Genomic DNA, 10,775 nt, shown 5'->3' with positions numbered 1-10,775 from the left:
GGTGGCAGTCCAGGTGTGTGTACTTTTTAAAATCTCAAGTGATTCGGATGGTCAGCCATGGGGAAGTTTAGATGCATAACCTCTAATGCAGTCCGTTTGCTTCCCTCTGAAATCGCTTCCTCTACCTTCTTCAGATAAAGACTCTTTGAATTGCAAATCATTTGAGAGCCACTCCTGCTTCAAACTTTCCAGTGGCTCCTCCTTCTCTCCAGGGTAGAGAAGCTTATCATTCTAAGCTTCGTAGAATGATATCAAGCCCATCACACCCCGTGATCTCCCCTTCCTTCCTCTTCATTTCATCTCCTCTCCTCATCTCTCACTTCTTCCAGCCTCAGGGAACGCTTGCTTGTTTCCTCCATTTTTCCTCTCTCTAACCTGGGATTCCTTCTCCCATCACCTCAGGTAGCTACATCCCACTCATCCTTTAAGACAGATCTTTTGCATCATCTCCTCCATGAAGTCTTCACTGACAAGGTCCCTTTTTCTGGTTAGTTGACCCTTTTCCCTTCATTCTTTCCTCCCTTCAGTCACACATTGTGGCAGAGGCTGGCTATATGTTTTTCTCCTGGACTAGACTAGCTAGACCACATTTCACAGGCCCGCTTACCAGGTCTAACTACTGGAGTATGAACGAAAGTGACTGCACCACTTCCAGGCCTGACTCATTAAAGCATCCTGTACACAGTTCCCATGTCTTCTGCCCTTTCTTGCCACCTTCATGCAGGTGAACATGGTCAATTATAAGTCAAGTGTTTAAGAAGGTGGGGCCACAGTATGGAAGAATTACTGCTTGGAATGGAGCCATGTGATGGTTAAGAAGGTCTTTACATGAGGAGACTTTACATGAGCAAGACATAAACTTCCATTGTGAATTAACTATATAAAAAAAAAAAAAGGCTTTGGGGTGCCAGACACCAAGAAGTCTGAACTTTGTCCTGGATTATCATGCAAAGAGTGCCATAATCTGGACTCTACTTTGCAAGCAACCAGTTTGCACAGGTTGCTTACATTTTTCATTTTACCAAACGTCTGCTCAATGCTGACATGTGCCAGACATTGAGTTGAGCACTGCAGGTACACAAACCAGAAAGACATTGTCTTTCTCCACAGTCCAGTTGAGGTGAACAACTGTGTGTATATTATTTTAATGCAGCAAAAGTTATAAGTGAGAGTCACAGAAGTAGTACAGAGGAGGTATGATATTTTGCTTTTATTTGGGGGCAGGAGATGGGGATGGTTGGGGAGGGTGTCTTGGGAAGGACATATGGAAGTTTTCCAGGGGACAGTCTTTCCCAAGCAAATACAAACACACAGAAGGATGAAACAGCATTTATTATTTCAACCCCAAACCTCATATTATTTCAACCCCATTTGCAAGATTGTATAGTAAAAACATTAAGATTTTCCCATTTTCTCTATCAAGGCTAGGTGGTATAATTCAAAGTATCTCTTATAAAATAATAAAACCCCCAGGGAATGCTGCACACTCCTTCCTCAGAGTCCCACCTCCTCCCTATCATCCACCTGCCATAGATCTTGTTCGTTTGATCCCCCTGTGAACTCTGAGCTTCCTAAGAGTAGATGCTTGGTCTTACTCATTTCTGTAGCTTGCGTCCAGCACAGTTCAGGTGCTCCCAGAATCCTGAGGTATAGAAAGAGAGATTCACTTCAAGTGCATAGAGAGGAGCATATTGGCAAGTTATTGTCCATGTCTTGACAAAGTGAAACAAAAGGATGAAATTCCCAATTCTTTCCCATGTTCTGGGAAGTAGTGGGTGCACTACTGAGTGTATGAATCTTTGATCTAGATGCCAGAGTTACAACATGTGTTCTGACTTACTTGTCTTATTGACCCCAGAGGAGAGCCACTCCCTGAGGGGCTGAATTACCCTTCAGTCTCTGAGTCAATTATCTGCCAAGTGTACCAGAGAACTCACAGCATGCTGAAGAAAGTAGTACTTTTTTCTGCTGTTTGACAGTAACATCCAGGTGAGGGTGCATGCTTTCAATTGTTACCAAAATCGAGAACTCAATATTTTGCCCTTTTCCATTTGCAGCAAGAATACTCATCAGCGGTGCTTGCAGCTGCAGCATTTACCCCAAGCTAACTCACGGATTACAGTCTCAACCTTACCCCCAAAGTTTACCATGAAATATTTGGGTTTTATTATTATTTTCACATCGCTTTAGTGTATCTATAGTCTTTGGAAACAAATGACATCATTCCATTTATACCATTCTATTTTTAGTAGTTTGATCACTGAAGATGTCAAATCCTAGAAAATGTAACATTCTTACACGTGATACTAAATGAACCCTGGCAGAGAGCTGCACTCTTTTTACTAAATGGGAAAAGGGTTCCCATTACTGCTTACGTCATTCCATGCTCAAGTTTATTCATAAGTTTATCATTAGAATCATTGTATTTTTGGTCATCTCGTTTTGTGGGCCAGGAAACAGACCCTGAGAATACAGGTGCAGCTTGACTAAAATGTTGCCACCTTTCCATGGAGATCATCGGCTGCTGGTTGAGGTCCTGACTACCATCAGCAACTTTGCTGGGTTGAAAGTTCATTGGGAAGCCTGGAGGTACATCCCCACCATCAAAGCCCACACTGCGGAATAGACAAAAGGCAGCTTTTTGCATGGAGTGGAAATAGGTGAATGTTTGCATCTCCCAGATCCCCCACAGTGCAGAAGGGATCTGGGGACAAGAAGAGAAGGGGTCTCCATTTGCTGTCTTGTCAAATACAGGTGCGCTAAAGTGGAGATCAAGGCAGGATTTGGGGGATATCCCAGGACGAACTAGATTAGAATGCCCAAAAGAGATTAGCAAAGTCAGGATACCATTTTATTAGGGACTAGCCTTGAAGTTTAGTGTCAAATAAAGTTAAAACACGGAATAAAACGGAGGTTTTCAAAAAGGAAAAGAAAAGAGAGTTAAAGTGAGAGACACAGTAGCCGGGACAAAGCCTGGAGATGTCAACCAACACCTACCATTGGATTTGTATGGACACCTAAGATTTGTGTGAACTCTAAGGATTTCTACTGACACAGAATAAGATGTGACTGGGGTCCTCTTGTTCTGATTATCTATTGCTGTGTAACAAACCACTCCTAAAATTTAGTGTCTTAAAACAGCAATTATTTATCATCTCTCATAATTTCTATGGGTCAGGAGTAGTTCAGGAGCAGTTCAGCTGTGTGTTTCTGGCTTGTGATTTCTCATGAAGTTGGTTTAGCTGAGGTCATCTTTAAGGCTCATCACTCACATATCTGGTGCCAGAGCTAGGAAGACTCAAAGATCTGGGGGCTGGAAGAGCTAACGCAGAGCACCTCTAACTTAATGGGGTTTCTCCATAAGGTCTCTGAAGCATAACACTCAGGTTAGCTGGACATTTTACATGGTGGCTCAGGGCTCCAAAGCTCATGTGTCAAGAGAATAAGAGAACCAAGTGGAAGCTGTATTGCTTTGCTTTTTATGACCTAGCATTTTATTTGTTAGAAGTGAGTCACTAAGGCCAGCCTATATTTAAGAAGAGGAAAATTAGACTTCATCATTTGATGGCAAGCATGCCAAAGAATTGTGAGCATGTTTTAAAACCATAACAGTCTGCCCTCCAGCCACAAGTTATTTCTACTGATCCTATGTGCAAAATACACTCGTTCTCTCCTGAGACCCCCAAATATCTCGTCTGGATGGCATCCGTCTTGGGCTCAAGGTCCAGTACCCCACCCCCCAAGTCCAAGCACAGACCCTCCATGGCAGCTCCTTGAGTACTGTCCTTGATCTTAAGATCTGTGAACTCAAGTGACAAGTTATTTGTTCCCCTCACCCTACGTACTTTGGTGAGATGGGCATAGCGTAGCTGCTATATATTTCAGTGGTCTCTGGCAATCAGGTGATCAGTGGTCTGTAGCAATTCTGAAATCCAGCCAGGTACATGTTTCCAGTTCCTTGATTAGAGCCAGTATTATTTCTTAGGAATGATTCTCCATGACTCTTGACTCCACTCTCTGGGCTCTTGGTTTCTCCCTCCAAATTATCCTTCCTGTTCTATCAAATGCACTCCATGTTTATAGCTGAGTCGTTTTCTCAGCCTGCTCCTTTCTCGCAGAATTTTGGGAGTCCAAACGCCTCTTTTCATTTTACACTACCCCTGTCCCTGTTAGTATGAGCTGGAAATGTTTTCCTTAGTACAAATCTTTTTAACGCTTTGCGTGTTTCCAGTAAATCTTGTTGAGATTCATTCTATCAGACAAAAACCTCATTCACAAATCTCACTGAGATAAACTTTTCTCTTCTGTAGATTTCTTCAAAGGCTACTGCAGGCCTGTGCCCTTAAGATCTTTAGAAGCATTTCTGTTTAATGGAGACAATCAGAAAGGCATGTCCTGAAGACCTTTAGAGGGACATTCGACTGTTTGAGAGAATCTATGAGGGACTACCCTAAGTCTGTCTGAGGTTTTAACAAAGGATTCTAGAGTCACACCATTGCTTTCATCTTTAGATGGAAATTACATATTTTAATGTTACCTTCATTATCCATCCGGAGAGGATGAAACTAAGAAATAGTTTTATTTCTTGGCTCTTTTGTATTTAACAATTCTTTCTTGAGGTCATCTCTCTCCTTTCATATTTTACTATGAGCAGCTGGAAGAATCAGGCCACAAACACCTTTAATACTCACAGTAGACTATGAGTTCATTAGGTACATTTTCTATTTTCCATGTTACCACTGGTGAAAATATTGCTAGACTTTCCACCACTTTATAACCAGGGCTCCTTTCTTTCAGCTTCCAACACACTTTCCTTGCTTTCCTTTAATCCCACACAAACAGCCTCCTCAAAGCTCTTCTAATCTTCACCCAGGCCCTGAACCACCACCATATGTTTTAAGTTTTATTATGGCAGTGCCTCACTTCTAGGTACCCCCAAATATCTAATATCTATTGTTGTAAAACAGATCGTCCCCAAAATTGGTGGCCTAAAAACAACATTCATTTGTTTTTAACTTTCATGGTTTCTGTGGATCCAACATTCTGGATCAGCTTCCTTGGGTGGTTCTAACTCAAGATCTCCTAGTCAGATGTTGCTGGGGCTGGGATCAACTCAAAGCCTCATTGCTCAAATGTCTGGCACGTATCCTGGGAAGGCTTGAATAGCTGGTGCTAGAACTGCTAGGTCTCTGCAGGCATCTCTCTGTTTGTCTACGTGGTTTTACTCTGCAGTTTCTCTAGCATGGTGGTTTCCATACTCCAAAGGAATGTACCTCAAGAGAGGGAGCCAGGCAGGATCTGTCACCTTTGATGAACTAGCCTGAAAACCACAAGAATCACTTCTGCTACTTTTAATTAGAAGCAAGTTGCTTGGGCCAGCCCAATAATTTGAGGGAGGGGAATTAGACTCCACCTCTTGATGGGAGGTATTTCAGATCACTTGCAGACTTGTGTAAGAACCACCGTACCTCTGGAGTTGAACAACATAGAGGCACTGTCCTAGTATGCATTTGCTTACTGATCAGGATGAGTTTTGTAGATTGGGAGACAATTCAAGACTGTGATTTTTTTTGGAATTCTGGGAGTTAAGTCTCTGCTTTTAAAATTATCTGCAACTAAATGTTATCCCTCGTAAGTACTTGGGAAACCTTTGCCAACCTTGCTGCTTTTGAATCTGGGGATGATAACTTGCCTCACAGGAAACATATATTATATTAAACAGAGGAGTTTTGTTCTCTGTCCCTCTTTAGCTTTCTGCTTCTCAAAGCCAGGCCACTGTCCCAAAGGACAAAGATTCCTCAAGTAGCCAACAGGCAGCACTCTCTCCATCTCTAGTATTTAAGATTTGCTAATGCTTGGATTTGACTTAGTCTGGATAAGTAGCTTTATAATATTAATTTTTAGAAACCCAGCTAAAGAATTAAATAAGCCATTGTCTAGCTTTAAATGCTTCACCGGGGACTAAAATAACAACTTTTGGGACAGACGAGCCAGTTTTCAACCCAACCTCATTCAAGGCAGCAAAACCCCTTTTCTATAAGGTTTTGATTCTGTGCAATGCAAGTTTTATGGACATAGCTATGATAGTGTGCAATCAATTTTCCAAGTGTAGAGAAATTCTAAAAAAGTGCAGAGATTTTTCTTTGTAGGCTGACAAATGAAAGTATGTTTATGGGTGTGGTGGGTGCAAAGCAGTGATGTTAAACCCTCAGAGATGACTGAAGGCTTCTTTTCTATATTTAGACTGTCTTGCAATTCATGAAAATGAATTGCTTGTTCTCCTCCTTTGCCCCCTTGCTTCCCCAGACTTCATTTGTTTATTTTTAAAAATAACTGAGTCACATACAATTCAAAGCTTAAGACTTACTTTTGACAACTTGCTCAAACACAAATCCCATTGCTCACATCCATAGGGAGAGTGAAAAAAAGGAGAAAAAAAGTAGAGATTTTGTGTATATTCTTTATTCAGTGATTGAAGATTTAATTTATATTAAAATAAATTGGGCAGGAAATAAGAAAATGTGACAGATCTTTGAGTAATCCAAAGACTACTGTACTGGAGACCAGACAAGAAATGATTGAAATCCATAAAGCTTTGGAGAAAGCTGTGAAGGGGACTTTTCATTCAAAGTTTTTTAATGGTATCTTTATTGTTGTTTTGAATGCTGAGGTTCTATCTATTGTTCCAGGGGACTCCTTCCATGACAACTTGTTCATTTTCTCTTCACTGTTCACAAGTGTTATTTGGAGTCTAAGAAGTTTTGATAGAGACTCAGCTAAGGTAAACCTCAGAGATAATTGATTTGCCATAGACCAGGTGAGTGGAAAAAAGAAGTCAACAAGGGTGAGGAAGGAAAGAAAGAAAGGGGAAGAGAAGTAGTACACTATGATGACCAATATCATATTGAATTAGATCAACTTTCAGCTCTTAGTCTCTTAATTTTAATCACATCAATTTTAATTTTAATCTTTCCTTCTTCTTTCTTGGATATCAACGATATTGCCCTCAAAACCTACAGCTATGGGTGACATAAACATTTAAATCTACCAGAGACAGATGACAACATAAATCTCCATTGTTGCTCTCTTAGAGCAGAGGTTCCCACCCCCTGGGCCGCGGACCGGTATTGATCCATGGCCTCTTAGGAACCAGGCCGCACAGCAGGTGAACAGCAGGCAAAAGAGAGAAGCTTCATTTGTATTTGCAGCCACTCCCCAGCGCTAGCATCACCGCCTCAGCTCCACCTCAGATCATCAGACATTAGACTCCCATAGGAGCACCGGTCCTTAGTGTCAAAAAGGTTGGGGACCACTGTCTTAGAAGATTCCCAGAGCTGGTACTGCTGCTCTACAGTGAATGAGTCATTAGAGGTGTCTCTTTCCCAAGGGGCACTTTTTAGATTGATCTTTGGGAAGTTAAGATGCTTCATTGTTTTAGGGGAAATTTTGTTGGCTAAGGTTTGTTGGCTAAGATTGTGAGGATTACAACAGCAATAGAAAGCTAATACTGGAATGAAAGTTACTAATTAGCAACTCTACCACTTCCTGTCTGCCCAGCCTCTAAGGATAACAGATGAAGTTGTTACAGCTGGCCACCTCGATCCAAAAAGTTTGTTCATAACCATACAGATTAGCTTGGCTAACTGATTGCCTCATTATAGCCAAGGAAAGCTTGATGGGCAAGCCCTGTTTTTGATCAGGGAATCCCCCAAAAAAAACAACAACAACAAATTTATGATCGTGCACTTAACCAGAATATGGCTTTTTGCTGAATTATCTTAATTTTTTAATGTCCCATTTTTTTCTGTTAGGTGACAACCTCTGGTTGATTGATCTTCACTAAAAACATTATAATATTAACACTTTTTTAGATGACTATCCTCTCTGCATGACTCCAAACTGCCTGAATAACTTTTCTGCTCTGTTTCCCCACACCTCCTGAATAACTTTTCATTTATTTTATTCCATCATCTTATGTTAGGTTATAAGTACTTTTATTACTTATCTACTTACACAATTGCTATTCCTGTAGGTCAAAAGGGCCAAATAGAAGCGATTTCCTATGGTTCGACCTAATAGAAAAGCAGGGGCACGTAGTGGGTATGCATCAGACAGACCTAAGTTGAATGCTGGCTGTCACTTCACTCACTGTGTGTCCTTGTCAGGCTCTTTAGCTTCTTCATGCCTCAGTTTCCTCATGTATAAAATGAAAAGAATAGTAGCAATTACATTATAGTGGTGGCGTGAAGATTAAATGAAGCCTGCATGTTAAAATGTAAAACGCAGAGCTTGGCTCATATAATAAATGTTAGCTACAGTCAGTCAATAGATAAATATTTACTGAGGGCCCACTGTGTACCAGGGACAGTGCTAGTTGTTGGAGATACAAAGGTGTGTGAGATAAAAGCAGGCTTACTTTCATGGAGTTTACAGCCATTTTAAGTGTGATGCATTTAATCAATGCTACAAAGCAGGAAGTGCTGGATACTAAAGGCCTCTGTTTCCTAACTCTCGTGCTAGGGTGGAATCATCTTTCTATAGATGTACTTTCCCAAGCAAACTGTGAGAGGACTTGATTATTTTTTTCCCTGGCGTATGGTAGATACCACAATTCAGTAACTGGTACATGGTGGATATTCAATAAAAGTGTGTTGAATGAAATCAGCGAATGAGTCCGGTAATCAACGAATGACTGAGCTGTAGCTCCAACTCTAAGAATATGAGACAGAAGCTTCTCAGGTCAGCAGTCACAGCCAAGGCAGCCAGGAGTTCTTTCTTAGAAAGTTGAAGTGGTCCAGTGTTTTACTACAGAAGTTTTTGGGCCAGAATCTATTTTTGATAGAAATGGCAAAGTGGTGTTGCTCACCTAGAGCCTGGATTTTTAACTGGTTATTTATTTTTAAACTATCTTTTTACAATGTCAAGTCACACAAAAAATGGTATTTGAACATTACTGTTTATGTAAAGTATAATCATGTAAGCAAACAAAGAGGAGAAAATGAGAGGTGATTTTTCCCAGTTCACCATTCATTCATTCATTCATTCGCTCATTCATTTCATACATTCCGCAAGTATTTTATGTGCATGGCACTGTGTACATGGTATGTTTAGGAGAAGAATAACCAGCCCCCAGCCACACTATCTAATAGCCCTCTGTTCAGGATCTTATTTCTCTTATCTTCTAACTTATTTCATTGTGTACACTTACTCATTTATTTAAGAAATATTTGTCAAAAGCCAACTATATACCAAGCCCTATGATGGGCACTGAGGACTCAGTGATGAGAAAAGCCGTCTCAGCCTCTGCTTCTATTAAACTTGGAATCTAAAGGGGGAGAACAGACAATATCAAACAGTCATATAAATACATAATCGAACTGCAATTACTGTAAGAAAGGAAAAAGAGAGTGGAATGAGAAGATACAGCAGGGGTCCTGACCTGGAAATCAGGAACAGCTTCCTGTGGGAAGTGAGTTTGAAACTGAGATCTGAAAGTTGAGAGGAGGAGGCAGGAACAGGAGAACCAAAGGAGTCAATGTGGGCAGTGGCGGGGGCTAGGGGCCCATGGAGATGAAGGCAGAGGGTTGAACGGGGGCCAGGGAAATTTAGGTCACGTTACTAATTTAGAAGAATGTTAATAAAGGATGTGACCTGCTCAGATTTACATTTTTCACTCTGTTTTCCAGCAACTAGATTGTGGTTCTTTGAGTTATGAGACTGCGTCATACTCATTTTTACACGTCTGACTGCATCCAGCAGAAGGCTTTGAATGCAAGTGGTGCTCAATTAATGCTGAATGAACATGAGAAAGGATGTCAGTGACGTGACAACGCACTGGGATGTTAACGACGATCTAGGTCAATGGATACTCATATTTCCAAACCAAAAGATGCCCTAGAATCCCCAATGGTTTCCCCTCAGCCAGGTGGATGAGAGATGAGGCGGCATGCCCCTGTTTTTCACTTAAGAAATGTTTCGGTTTATATTATTTTTCTATGAGAGAAAGAGTTCTTAGCTATGGCCTTGCCGGAATTCTCATTAGGAGAATTGTTAGCCAATCACAATCCCAACTGCACAACTCACTGAGCATCATTCTGGTACTCGGGGGTGAGCGAGGGTTCTCTCTTTAGTTCCTTCTAGCTCTGCTCTTTCATTCAGAATCTGATCAGCAACTCAGGTTCCACATTCTCTGACTTCACTCTTTCTATTCTGAGGGCCTTTGCCCCCTCCCTCTCCCTGCCCCCCAGGCCGGTCAGTGGATTATGGGGGTTCTTTTGGAATTGTGACTTCCGTGGAATTGACTTCTCTTATATTTTGGGATGGATGCTCAGCAACTATAGTAAATGCTCCCACCCTCTGCTAGAGAAAACATGGTCTTTGAGGTCCTGAAAAATACAGTTGCCACCTCCATCTTTAGATACTAAGGGAAAGGCTTTTTGAAAGAAGAACAACAGCTAGAGATAAATTTCAGAGGTCCTTTTCACACAATAGTAATTTTCTCAACATGGACCCAGATTTCAAGGATCTTCATCCCCTCCAGAGAGGCTTTTCTTCCCAGTGTGTGGATAGTATGTGAATATGATTATATAAATGCAGCAGGAGGACGAGCTCCTGATCACTCTTTAAATTATTTGATGCTGACAATAATCTCATTTTTCAAGTCACTAAAACTATAAACAATGGCTAAATTACCAACATATTCCTAAACAGCTTCCCTATCTATTTGCTTGGCTGTTTTCATCCCTTCTTCTTCCTTATGCCATTCTGTCATATTG

Source organism: Pteropus alecto, unplaced genomic scaffold (genome assembly GCF_000325575.1).
Source record: "Pteropus alecto unplaced genomic scaffold, ASM32557v1 scaffold69, whole genome shotgun sequence".
In the NCBI taxonomy this organism is placed as follows: Eukaryota; Metazoa; Chordata; class Mammalia; order Chiroptera; family Pteropodidae; genus Pteropus; species Pteropus alecto.
This window is presented reverse-complemented; position numbering follows the sequence as displayed.